Source organism: Dufourea novaeangliae, unplaced genomic scaffold (assembly GCF_001272555.1).
Source record: "Dufourea novaeangliae isolate 0120121106 unplaced genomic scaffold, ASM127255v1 scaffold8, whole genome shotgun sequence".
Lineage (NCBI taxonomy): Eukaryota > Metazoa > Arthropoda > Insecta > Hymenoptera > Halictidae > Dufourea > Dufourea novaeangliae.
The window spans coordinates 13,163,651-13,177,157 of NW_015373923.1; positions in this window are offsets into that span (position 1 = coordinate 13,163,651).

Below are 13,507 nucleotides of genomic sequence, written 5' to 3' on the forward strand. Positions count from 1 at the left end.
GGAAATAGAAAGTTCCATGGACAACTTCACGGTGAATTCACCGCGACAATTCCGAGTTCCACGAAAAAGTTCCGTGGGAAAGCACGCACAGTTTATGACAAAACGCGAACCTGCGACGGTGCGTGTCGTTCGTTATAAACATAATCAGAGGACAGGGGATATTTGTTCCTGTAAGGAGCTCGATTTTTCATTTTTTGTGACACTCGAGGTACTTGTAATTTCCATAATTAATGGACTGATAGTGAGTAGCCTTCAGTGCTTATGGCACGTGCACCAAATGTTTGAATTAGTATATTGCTTAGAACGATCACCTGAGGCATTGAGTTTGTAATACTAGACCTACCAAAGCAGTCAAAATGACGGGTTCTTAGGCTTTTATAAAAATTATAAAACTGGCAGAACAGGCTATTTCTTTTAGATTCTTCGTAACTATTATTGCAATATATAAGTGAAGACGTTTATCAAATTATCGATTTGCATACTTTCAACAAGTTTGCCAATGCGATAGAAATATAAACACTTTCATCTTCGGTAGTTTTAATGTCAATATAAATACAGGTCGGAGTAATAAAAAATGAATGGTATCGATATCGTGTATTAAGTAGTTACTAACAAAAAGTATTTGTTCATTTGACAAAAGTATGTATAATTCTATTTAAAAAAGTTAAAAATTTAGTACATTTTTTTCTAACATTAGTTATAGAAAACTAATTTGGCAACGACTTTTAGACATTTATATTGGACGTAACTGTATAAAATACAATAAAAAGGCATTTTAAACAAATTTTACGCAGAATACATTTCCTTTTCCATTTAATAAAACTATTGTTACAAAAGATAAACTTGTACTTAACCTCTATGTTGTCTGCATATTCTATCTAGGTGTTAATATAAACTGTATACACCTAACTATATTAACTCTATCGAGCTTTACACTTTGACATTACAACTATACATATAATGATTGCATATTCAGTAATATTACTGACTGATAATTAAATTACTATAATGTCTCTACAGTTCAAAATATGTATAACTTCATAAATCAACATTTATGTGACTGATTCGCTCTTTTAAAAAGAAATAAAAAAATATCATCGTGCAAGAGTTCGTTAGATATTTATATCAAAGTATCAAAAAAGTATTAATGGACAACGTCGTAGAAAAATACACAAAGGGGGAAAAAAGGAGAGAGGTTTAGAAGCCGTATAAAAAAGCTGTAAACAATAAACGCAGCCTAGACAATGGTCAATTAAAGGAGCTATAAAACGATCGAGCTGATTCCGCCATCGGAAGCAAAGTTTTCCCATAAATCGTAATATTTCCACTCGAATAACTTGCAGTGTCGCTCGCACTTGTTTCCAAGATGTACCGATTTTCTTTTATGGGCCGGTAAAAAAGTTCGATGATGAAACCTATCGAACCTCGTCCTTTCTTTTACAGTCTTGTGCCCCCTTGCTTTTTACGACTGACAGCTTTCGCAGAATACGAGGTCCAGGCGAAGGTTTACATCGCTTGGATGTCGCTAAGGAGCGGTTAAAAAATAACTTGCTGCGATCTAACACGACCCTCATACTTATAACATATGCCCTTGAAGCCATATCTGACTGATCTTGGTAAAATATTACACATACTCATCGACCAAAGTTAAAAAACGGACCAATTCCTATTAATATCATATTTTTTGTTTACGATTGTATATAATTAATGTATGTCGATTTAGCATGTTTGTTTTTGCCCTTGCAAAGTCAGAAGTACACATTCTTTACATTTTGTTACAGTCATTACATACATAAGCAATAAAAGAGAATACTTATATTAACACTAACCGTACCGAGACTTTTATATGCCATGGTACGGTTAGTGTTAAAATATAACTACTTTGTATATTAATTTTTGTCGCTGATTATATGTCATGTACATATGTGTACACGAGAAAATAAATTTATACAGATACTGTGTATATTCTGAAAAACATAATAAGTCTTCTAGAAAATGTAGAAACTACGATGAATTTATATGTAAATTAGTTTATTATCGAAAGAAGGTGAGTGCATACACATCACTACTTTGGTTCCCAAAAATTACACCCTTCAGTAAAAATATAAAACTATTCACGATCTAAGAATCTTACTGAAAATGTACCTAAATTATTTATGTATTAGGTTGCTGCATATGAAATTTCGTTTTCACACATGGAAACTAGAAACTGGAAGTTATGAAACGTCGCGGTACATATTTTGTACCTTTCAACGTTCGATTGTTTCTTAAGCGAACGCCGCAGCGTCTGAGTTAGGTTCGTACCACAATGTTACATAACTTCTATAAACTTTTGTACGTTGTTTTTTTTTAAACATATTTATAGTTGTTGCATTTGTCACGAGTCGTTCCAATGAAAAGCATTTAAAAAATGGTAGTTTCATTTGAAAACCAAAAACTACCATTAATTTCTCTGAAATGCTGATAAAAAACTTTGATTTAAAATCATAATAGCAACACTTACATGGGACACCCTTGTATATCACGTTAGTATTCAAAATACGTGTGTTATAGCGTATTTCTTCATCTGTATCATGGTTTAAAACAATAGAAAATCGGACAAAATTTAATGGACATTATGAAAAACAACACTTCATAAATACCAACCTAATACCTTTTGGATAACAATACACAAGTATCTCCATAAAAATGTTACAAAACACAGAGATTCATCAGCACATCTTACCGCAGGTGTTTTTCTCGATATCAGTGTGAGTGTTAAAACATCCACCGGAACGTTGCGAATTACTGGTTCTCAAGACTGATCTTCAACGCGAGAATTATGAAGAGTCCGAAAACACATTTCAAAATTTACGGTGTTCCATATGTATTATCAAGTCCGGCCTGATTAGTGTCTGATCGTTGTGGCGATAATCATTTCGAGATAAAGCCAACTTCCACGAGACAAATGATTCCTTCAGGCTTGATACGGGGTTTCGCCCATCTGCGTGCGTTGATTTATCGATTAACCACGCGGTCTCAGATGCACAGGGGGCAAGGACTTCGAGTCGCGAGGCGTCTCCCGAGGAAAAAAGAAGCACACGCAGAAGTCCGCAATTATGTCGTTTCGAGCGTAACGCAATTATCGAGAGCCCCGATGCTCGTTATCGAGGGTCCGGGGTTAGGCGGAATCACTTTGTTGGCTCCGATTGCGAAAAAGTCGCGGCTAATAATTACGGATTCGATCGTGCAAAAAATGACGCAGTCGGCGCCGTGACTGGAAGGAGGTCTCAGATAGCTGTGGCTATTGATGTTTTATTGACATAACGCATCTACGGTTTGCGTCTCGCAAGGAGAGGTCCGCAGGTGCAACGTTAACTTTTTAATGAGATTTGGCACACTGATAGAGCTGGAACTGTAAAGAGCTGGAAATGTGAAAAATTGGTGCATTCCGGGTATCCTTTTCCTTTTCATCGTTGTTTAAAAATATTTAAATGGTCATAATGCAATAACAACATGTACCATTTTATTCTAGTGAGTTTATAGAATAATTTGACGCAACAATCAACCGACTATTACTGTCTGAACGCAGGAAATGTTCAAAGTTGAAAATTTGCATTGTTCTTCAAAATCAAATTTCTCGAAAACTAAGGCTGCTGGCGAAAAACCGTTTGCAGATTTGTATTCATGGCACAAAGATCTATAAGAAGTGTCTATTAAATGTTAGAAATCTGAGAAAAAGTTAAAATTTGTTGAACGGTGTTATGTTCAGTTAATTACACTTGTTAATAGTTCTGTTGTTTTGGGAAATTGATGTAGTAGATGTATTTATTTATGGTTGAAGAAGTTATCTTATAAGTTGTAGCATATGCTGTATTTTAGTCGTAATGTCGAATATTTTACTGCAGTGTATAATTATGTGATTGACAGTTATTTTATTTATGTATTGTATAAAAAAACTTTTTATGGGAAAGTTGTATGGTTTGGAGGGATACATTATGTAATACATATATCTTTTTGTAAGTGGAGGTTTTTCGGAGATTTGAAGGTGAACTTCGTTTTTTTAAACGGAATGATACATTCTTTATGCCAAAATATCGAAGAGTGTTAAATTTTGAGTAAAAAAGTGCTGACCTTTATTAGCCGTGAACCTAATAATTAACGAATAATTTCACTTTGGTTCTTGAAAATAGTCTGTGAAAATCCAATTTGAAAATTAATCTGAATCGCGGGTATTCGTCATAGTAGTAAGTAGAAACGGAAGGCAATGACCAGACGAGGTACCCAACGTTCCATTCACTTCCTCCTCTATTGTTTTCTTATTTCTTCATAAGGAGTCACGTGATGTCCGCAGATTAATTTTCAAATTGGATTTTCTCGAAAATTAAGCAGAGAATGACAAAATTTTATTCTATACATCTTTTTTATTTTTTTCATAAGGAATCGCATGGTGCTCGTATTTACAATTAATAAAAACTGACGACAGATTCTAACACTACAGTCTAAAATTTTCCTTCGATGTTACGAACGTTTCAAATTATATCATATCTTAATTGTTTATTAATTGTTTCTTTCTGACCCTCACATTAAACGGTAATTGTAGCATAGTTTTTGACGATGGTATATGTGTATACTTTTCTTACGCAACTACAGTTTATTTAGCGTATTTTTTACGTATTTACTATGCTTTATCTTATGTTACTCTCTTTCATACAGAATATTAAGGGTTTAATCAGGGGCATTAAGGGTTCTATTAGTTCCGAAATAAAATGAAAACTGCATTTCAGTTTAATAAGCTCTTTAATGTTCTGAATTTTAAGGTATCATATATGCTGTAAATGATTAAAACTCGCAGTCTATTAATAAGCTTTATTCGTGAACGTTGGCTTATAGGTAAAATGTAACTGTTTGTATGTTCTAAACTATTCCGTTTTTGAACTCTCGTAGCGTAAAGTGTTTGAGGTTTCCGAGTTTAATCATGAATTTTATCAAACGGTTTCTAATGTTTCACCAGCGGTGCATATAGGGTTACTAGAGGTCGGACGACTAACTAATACGGATGTATGTTTTCTAGTTAACGTTTATTTAAGTATCCATTTGCTCAAGCTACAGAGTACTGACCACTAGTTAAATGTATTTTGGTTAGTTGGTCGATCCATTAAAACCTAAGAGAACTACATTTCAGGCAACATTTGATGAAGAACCACTCCTCAATGCTCTAATACTGCTACTGTCTCAAAAGTAATTACTTTTTCATGTTTGCAATTTTAAGACTTTGAGGACATTTATACACGACGTTTTAATTTTTTGCAAAAAAATTGCCGGAGAATAATTCACATGATAAAAAATTTAGTTAAAAAATTATATGCAGATCTCAAGTGTTTGTGACAATTCCGATTATTGTATACATAATTTCTTCCTTTCCAAACAGCTTCATTCAGATGAAATTGAAACAAAAAACTCATAAGAGATCGTTAAACGTGTTTATATTTGTACGTCTACTGTAGTTGCATAAAATCCGTAGTCTAGTTATGAGAAACTATTAATTGTAACATAAATTAGGTGGAAATGCATTTTTCCGTACTTATCCGTATCAACGTGACGTTTTCTGTCTTCTAACTTAACAATTCAATCTGACTGATGGTTAATATCAATCTTAGTGCCAAAAACGATTTCTTACTCTTCAATGAAAAACCTGTTAAATAGTTGAACTTCAGGATGAATATTGTATTCGTAAATATCACGGAAAAACTATTAATGAATTATCCTTGTACAAATTTTCATTTTAATTTTGTAATTTTCAAGCAAGTTGAAGATGTACAATGGGTGATCAAATTATTAAAGCCACAGTACGAAAAATATCTTTTTGTTGGTCTGTAAAAATAAAATCCCAATGTCAGAGTTCTCACACTGGACAATTTTTAATTAACAATTGCCAACTAAAAATACACAAAAAATTGAATTTAGCTTATGTAATTATAAAAAATACGGTTCAAATCGTAATAATCGTCAATTTGTGCATGTGGTTCTGTTAATTTGATCACCTACTGTATTTACCTCTATTCCTGCCAACCAAATGTTTTCCAGGCGAAGGAGAACTCGGTTGAGTCACCTTTTGATACAAAATTCCGTAACCTGTTAAACGAACATCGGAATACGGTTCACCTCTGCCCAGACCCTACATCACAGTTTCCATTTTTGTTTCTATTTCTCGTAGACACAGGGTATGTGCCCAGAACCGTAAAAGCCGTGTGCAGAATAGTATTTGGTGTCTAGCCTGGCAGGTTTTAACGGCTCGGTACCGTATGCCAGACGCGTGCCAACTTCACCCCCTCCGTTTCCCTTTCATCTGTCTGCGCACTTGTCTTTCGCCCTCTAGAAAGAGAACCCAAAGAACCAGCTAGCTACTATTTCTTCTCTGCGGTCCACCCTGCTCTAGTCTTTTTCCCCTCGAATGCGTCAAATATCTTGCCTATTAAGCCCACCTTCGCTCTGTCTGCTTTCGAATGCCTTTTCTTATACGAATATTCTTATCTTTAGATGCGGTCCGACAGAAAAGTGATGTATTATAATCTTACAATTAATCTCCTGATTCATAATCTTATAATTGGCGGTACAACTAATCGAAGGAAGTTATAGAATTTTATGGACTAATTTCTCAAAACTGGATGTAAAGAAAATTTATTTACTCTATTGAGGGTTCTAATAAATAGATTTGAAATAAAAATAAAAACTGAATACACTTTTTGAAACATTTTGCTATACTAAATTTTAGACTATCGCGCATTCTACAAATGCATAAAATCCGCAGTCTAGTTATTATAAACTGATATGTGTGGAAACTGTGATTTAAAAAAACGAAGCAGTTATTTTTCTGTCCTTGTGACACACAAAGTATTAAATACATATTCAGCAGTTAACTAAATAGGGCTCCTTTTGTAATGACAGATCAAAGAGTGTTTGAGAGTTACAGGTTTAATGTATATTTAGAAATTATATAACCATTATGTTGGATCGAGGAAACTTGTACTTGCATTAGCACATAATGTTAATGTACAAAATATATGCATTATATACGTATAAATATGAGAAAATATGAAATATTATATTCAAAGTTTTAAATAATTTATTACCATAATGTAGAAATGGAATCCTCTACGTAACTCACAGTATGTTAAAAAGTAAGTCGTACATAAAATATTATTTGTGAACGAAATATGTGTTTGTCTTTAAAGCTGGATATCCATTAATTGCCAAGCACGCACGAACAGCAAACTGCAGCAAACATTCGCGTACAATCCCGGACATTTGCGAGCGTTTCAACGTGTGCCGCGTTTAGTGGAGACAAATGGTAGCCGGTGAATCGAGTGTCCACCAAACATGCATTTCTGACAAACATTTGCGAACGTTCGCGAATCTGCGAAATCCGGCTTAAGAGAATTTAAGAAAATTGACGGAATTATTAAGTAGTTGCATAATAGGTATCGTTCTTCGACGAGTTTCATTTCAACTACGTTGAAGTCATTACAAGATTGGAATTAATAAATGTATAACTTGGCAAAAGTGTGTTGATCCAGATTGATCTTATTTCGATTACAGTTTCTCAATTTTCAAATGAGTTACAATCATTGATCCTTTGTAGTCTAAAACGACATTTATTATGCAATAACCTAACGATATTTCAATATTACGCGATTTCTACATCAAAATCCGATCGTCATTCATTTATACAATATCGATTGTAAATGATACTAAAGTTTTTACAATTGGTTTGTTGACATTGTAATCTACTCTTTCTCTAATGTGCAGTCTTATTGTCAGTCGAACCATGTGCTCGGAAATTGCATTCCACTGCGCCAGAACGGTACGGTTTATCTTGCGAACAAATTTGCCAAGCACAAATAACGCTTGTATCAAATATACATACAGGAGCTGTACGGAGGATCGATTCCAGTTCTGTCGTCAGAATCCAGGACGAGCCTCGAAAGATTTTCAGTTGGGAAATCTTTCTCTTTCGCTTTTGTCCGTGCCCCGGAGAAAGTCGAATTTCTGTGAGAAAATCGAGACTATATCGCGTAGGTTAGCTCGGTATCGCCGGAATGAGGAATTGTTTTGTTGCCATGAACTTGCCGACGGTTACAAAGTTTCATTTCCCACAAAAGTTTTCAACGTTAAAGTCGAGATTTTTACGATGCTTTTCATTACTTCATCTACTTAAATTATCGAATTTCAAACAACATAAATCGCCGCGGTCATCATTTACCCAGAGGCAGCGGGTTTTACACTTTTCTAGCACATGTTACTGTATATAACATGCTATAGTAATTTGTTTAGTAAAGGTTATCCCTCGAACACTGTCGGGTCAATTTGACTCGAAGCCAATGTTTGATTCTCAATTATATTTTTTCGTATAGAAATTTGTGATTCATTTTACACCGATAGATTACATATATTACAATCTAGTGTTCGGAAAACATGTTTCCTCTAATCGATTTTCATTCAGACCCAATGTAATACAAGGAATTGTAATGCAATAGTGTTTATTGGACAGTGCAAGAGGGTTAATGAAGTTTTTCCTTTATTTGAGACCTCACTGGAGCCTGAATACAATTAAGAAATTTTTCTAATATTATTATCTATATTAATCCATAATTAAGTATTGTCAGAAACTCATATGTGACAAATGAAACGTTTCAGTTATTATAAGTGTTTACAATTCTAACCATTGAATCTTTTTGAACATATATGTCAAAATGAAACAAAAATCAAGAATGGCGAAACTGTATTGAAAGCTACGTTTTCGGGTTATTAAGAATTAAAAACTCGTAACCTTTTATTTATTAACAGGAACTAACTAGATCTAATTTCTACTAAGTGCTGAAATCACAGGAAAGTTAATCTTTTATTTGGTAAACACAAACTAACCTAACCTAACTCCTGTCACTTTGCCCAGAATGAAACCTAACCACAATCTTAAACATTTGGGAAACGTTTCTTATACGTCTTTTAAGACTTTACCATAGCGTTTTTAAAAACTCTTTAAACGTTTCTAAAAAGTACAGAGAATGTTACTTTTACACATTCGGAGAACGTTATAAGAATGTTGACACAGGACGTCCTCAGGACGTTCCACTTTGTAAATAGGACCTTCCTAGGACATTTAAAGATCTTAACCAGGACCTTTGTCCATTTGGTGACATATGGACCTTTTCGGGACATCCTCCGAATGTACAGAACGTCTGGAACGTACGTAGGACGTACATGTGGGATTCTTTTTAGTGAGGATGAGGGGATGTAAATAAGTCCAGTATTAAACGAAACAATAACATTTAATTAAAGTAAAGGAATAACAAAAAAAAAGGTTTTGACACGGTGCTTCTCGGTTGCTAGAGATCGACTGACTCTCGCCTCGTGGTTGTCTTCTCACCAACCGTCCATGACTCTTATCTCCTAACCTAAACAGTAGGGCATTCGCCCTCTCACACGCATTCTTACATCCTGCAGTCTTTCCATTTACGCCACACGCACTCTAACACCATTACACTCATCCTTCATACATAGGACGTTTTTGTGCTATTTAGGTAATGTTTCTGACACTAGCTAATCAAACATCCTATAATAATAATAAATGTAAAATGAATGATAAATGTAATTTCATCTTCGTCCACTTACTTTATCTTGAATAACAAGAAGTAAGTAATTAAATTTTTTCTTTCGATACCTTCATTTAAAGAAAACTTAACTTGACCACATGATTTGATCCTTATATTGTATACACTATTCTGTTTTAAGTACAAGTAATTTTCATCTAATAAATTTCAATAAAAATTTTCCAAATATTAAATAATGGTAACAGATGTCCTCGATCATGTACGGAGCATAAATGGTATAATATAAACTGTAACATTCAGAGAAACTTCGTGAACAGTGTTACAAAGAATTGAAATGAACAAAAGAAATGCTAGTAAGAGTTTGGAGCTTTATTTACTCCTTGGAAACGATTACAGTTTTTATCTTACTACTTCAAATTAGGCAACTCTTCCATTGAAATTCTTGCAATGCGTGCATTATTTGTACTACTAATATGTAGTTGTGCTGTACAAAATAATTTGTCAGACACATTCAGGAAATCAAGTTTCATTTTAGTGCTTCTGAAACCATACCTAGAACAAAGATCTTTAAGTTATTTAAACTTACTTTAGTTTCTCACAGATATCTACCAGTACATTTTCTTGAGCGTCCAATAATCATTCCTTGACTTAGTTTCATTTTAATTAAAATCTATTTCTTGAACGTATTGTTATGCATTAGCTACAAATAAATGTAGGGTGCTTCCGTATCCGATTACTTATTCGTTCTTGCTGAAAGGACGTCCGGGATCAAAAGCTAAGGCTAAAGACTCCCGGGAAATGGAGAGGAATAGTATCTGCACGGTCGATCTTTAAATATCCCCTTTTCATACCTAGACCACACGTAAGACACACCTTATCGAGGGTTGAGCAGCCCTCCTCACTGCTTCTTAAAACATGTATCATATTCATTTCAGACAAATCAACAAGCACTTTGGATGGCGTCACGTTTCGTGCTATGAGCACCGCAGTTTTCAGGCAATTGATCTATGAAAGATGAAATGTGAACCTTGTATATGCAAATAGTCAGACCATTAATTGAAATTGATTAAAACTAACCAGAGATGGGCACAATTTTATTCGAATAATATACATATAGTGAGAAGCAGCAGTATCTAAGATCGTCATCCTGATCTTCAAAAAGTTCATGAGATTAAATAATTGTTTGCAAAGTGTCTACTTATTCAAGCAGAAATATTATTTTATGATACAAATTGGAATTACCACGTTCAATCAAGTAAAAATGACGAAATATTTTTTTCATCTTTTATTCTTTATTCGAAATTTTTTATCTGGATAATGAATTTGCCCATTTCTGAAACTAACGAATAACATTTAACTGGGCTTAAATTAAAGTCGAATCAACGAAATATATTTGCCCATCGCAAGACTATAGTATATGTAAGCTATTGTAATAAACAATACAATTAAGACTCTAACATTGGCTTCGGGTCAAATTGGCCCGAGCAATGCACGATGGTTGACAATTAAGCTTTATTCTTTTTGCTTCAACTAATTTCGCCGGTTCAATCAAGTGACCACACAATGGTGCAGCTATCATTGTATTGAAATAGATATAACCTACTCCCTAGGAATCATAGATTCCGCGACGAAAATATAGCCCGTATGAAATTCCGACATCACCTAGTAATAAACTAGTATTTGTTTTCGGTTGCATATTCTATCCCAAAAGGAATATTCTGTAAGCCAAGAGACTGTTGTGCCGTTTTATAGAGGTTGACATTATTTTTTACTGTGGAAATAGGACACCAGTTAAAATTTCCTTTCGACATTACAACATAATTCTGTGAGTTGGAGAGTGAGAATGGTGATATTGCAATAGAAAAAAGGGAGTTGAATCTCGATTAACGAGTCTACTTTGCTTAAAAGCAGATGAGTACATCGACGTATCTTTGACTAATTAACTTTCGACTATCCTGTCGAACTTTTCTGATTCAATTGAAACAATTAAAAAATACTAACGAATCATCAAATCACCGTCACAACACCATCATACAAAAACTACCTCTTTCTGTCTAATTCAATGATCCCTTTTAACAACATCATTACAGAGAACACTAGAACTTCCGCGTAATGCGAGAGTTTTATGCACAAACGAGCCGCCCTTCTGGTCGTTTTCCGTAGGTATTTCTTTTTAAAGACCACACTCTTGAAAATTGAGAACTATTGAACGCCACAGAAAGTAGCCTTCGGTTCATCGAAGATTTCACCTCCGGATGGTACTCCGACGTCAGCTCGGCTTCGAAACTCGGGTTACTTAATTAACGACCCTTCTATCCTCTTCGTAGCCTTCCTCAGCCCTCTCCCTCACCGTTGATTACTCTTTGATCGGGCGCGTGAGACACGGGCAAGGTTTCCAAGGAAAATTTTTAAACGGACGCGGAAACGAGTGCTATCCTCGAGTGCCGCCCCCCCCCCCAAACCCCGTTCAGTGCCCGAAGAAAATTGCCTGGAATCGAACGGCGTCGACCATCGATCCGAGGGGAGCCTGGCTCCGCGGGAAGAAAAGTCCAAACGTGGAACGAAACGACGCGCGAGGGGGGAGAGAACGGATAAGAGGGACGACTGGGTAAGAAAGAAGCGATTCATCGGAACGGAAAGCGCCAACTTGTAAAAGAAAAGCGCGGAACGGGAGATCTCATGCGAATGCGGCAAGAAGTAGACGCCGAGATAAAAGTGGAAGAAATGGTTGACGGGGGTTCCAACTGAATAGAAGCTTAATATTATACTTTTGCAGTCGACGGAAGGCAGCATTACGGATTTTTGTTTATAAAAGTCGCGCACTGTTGGCAAGGTGATACATCTTTTCATAATCATAAAAAAAAAATGAGACCCTTTATTGTGCTTCTGGGTATAAATATTACCATGGAAACTATAGATTGACATGAAAAACATGCGACAAGTATTCTCCCTGGAGTAATTATAGTGGCTTCCTTGGAGCACCCTTAAGTGATCTGAGAAACGATATCTTCTCTTTCGTTCTCCTTTACGTCGCATCGACTACTACATAGATCACTAGCAATAAAATTCAGTTTGTATTATAATGTTTTAAGATATTTAGATTTTAGTGTAAAGGTTTGTGTCGTTTGGAAAATTGATGCTGTTCCTTAAGAGGTCTTGTGAAATGAGAGCTACATCAGGGTTTGTTACATACAATATGGCAAATATGTTTCTGAGAATCCCACCTATTCGATAATATGGTAAACGCTATTTATGTTTGATGCAATATGGCAAATATGTTTTCGAAAATCCTATCTATTTTCTAACTCTGGTACAAGTATGTATACATATTCCTTCATACAATCGTGGATATGTCTAATATTAACAACGCATTTCACTCCACGTACATAAGAGAATCTTCCATATTCGTGTGTTTACATATATAGTAATAACAATAACGAATACAGATAATTACAAAGATTCTTATTCGTTTCGTTTTACCACTTCGTAATATAAATTATAAGAATAACGATAATCGTATCTATATTATAGATTCTACAACTATAAATTATATATGATAAAAGTAGACTGCAATAATATAATATGGAATGTAATAATGTAATGTACAAGGTGGCCTATTATTCACTTTAGCACTTAAAAATTTATTATATTTTCTGTTTGTTAATTATCTGCATTTATAAAATATGTGTAGTGGCTGAAGTTATTAAACGTTTAACTGATAAAGTGACATGGGCCACCTTATACAGGGTGTTTAAAAAATGTCTCGCCTCCTAGAAATGAGGGGACGTGAATAGGACCGAGACGTTATTAAATTGACCTTAAAGCAACTTTTAGACTATTAGAAATATCCAAATTTCGTACCATTTTTAACTGTGATAAAGTGGCAGAATATATTATTTACTGTTGTGAAGTAATAT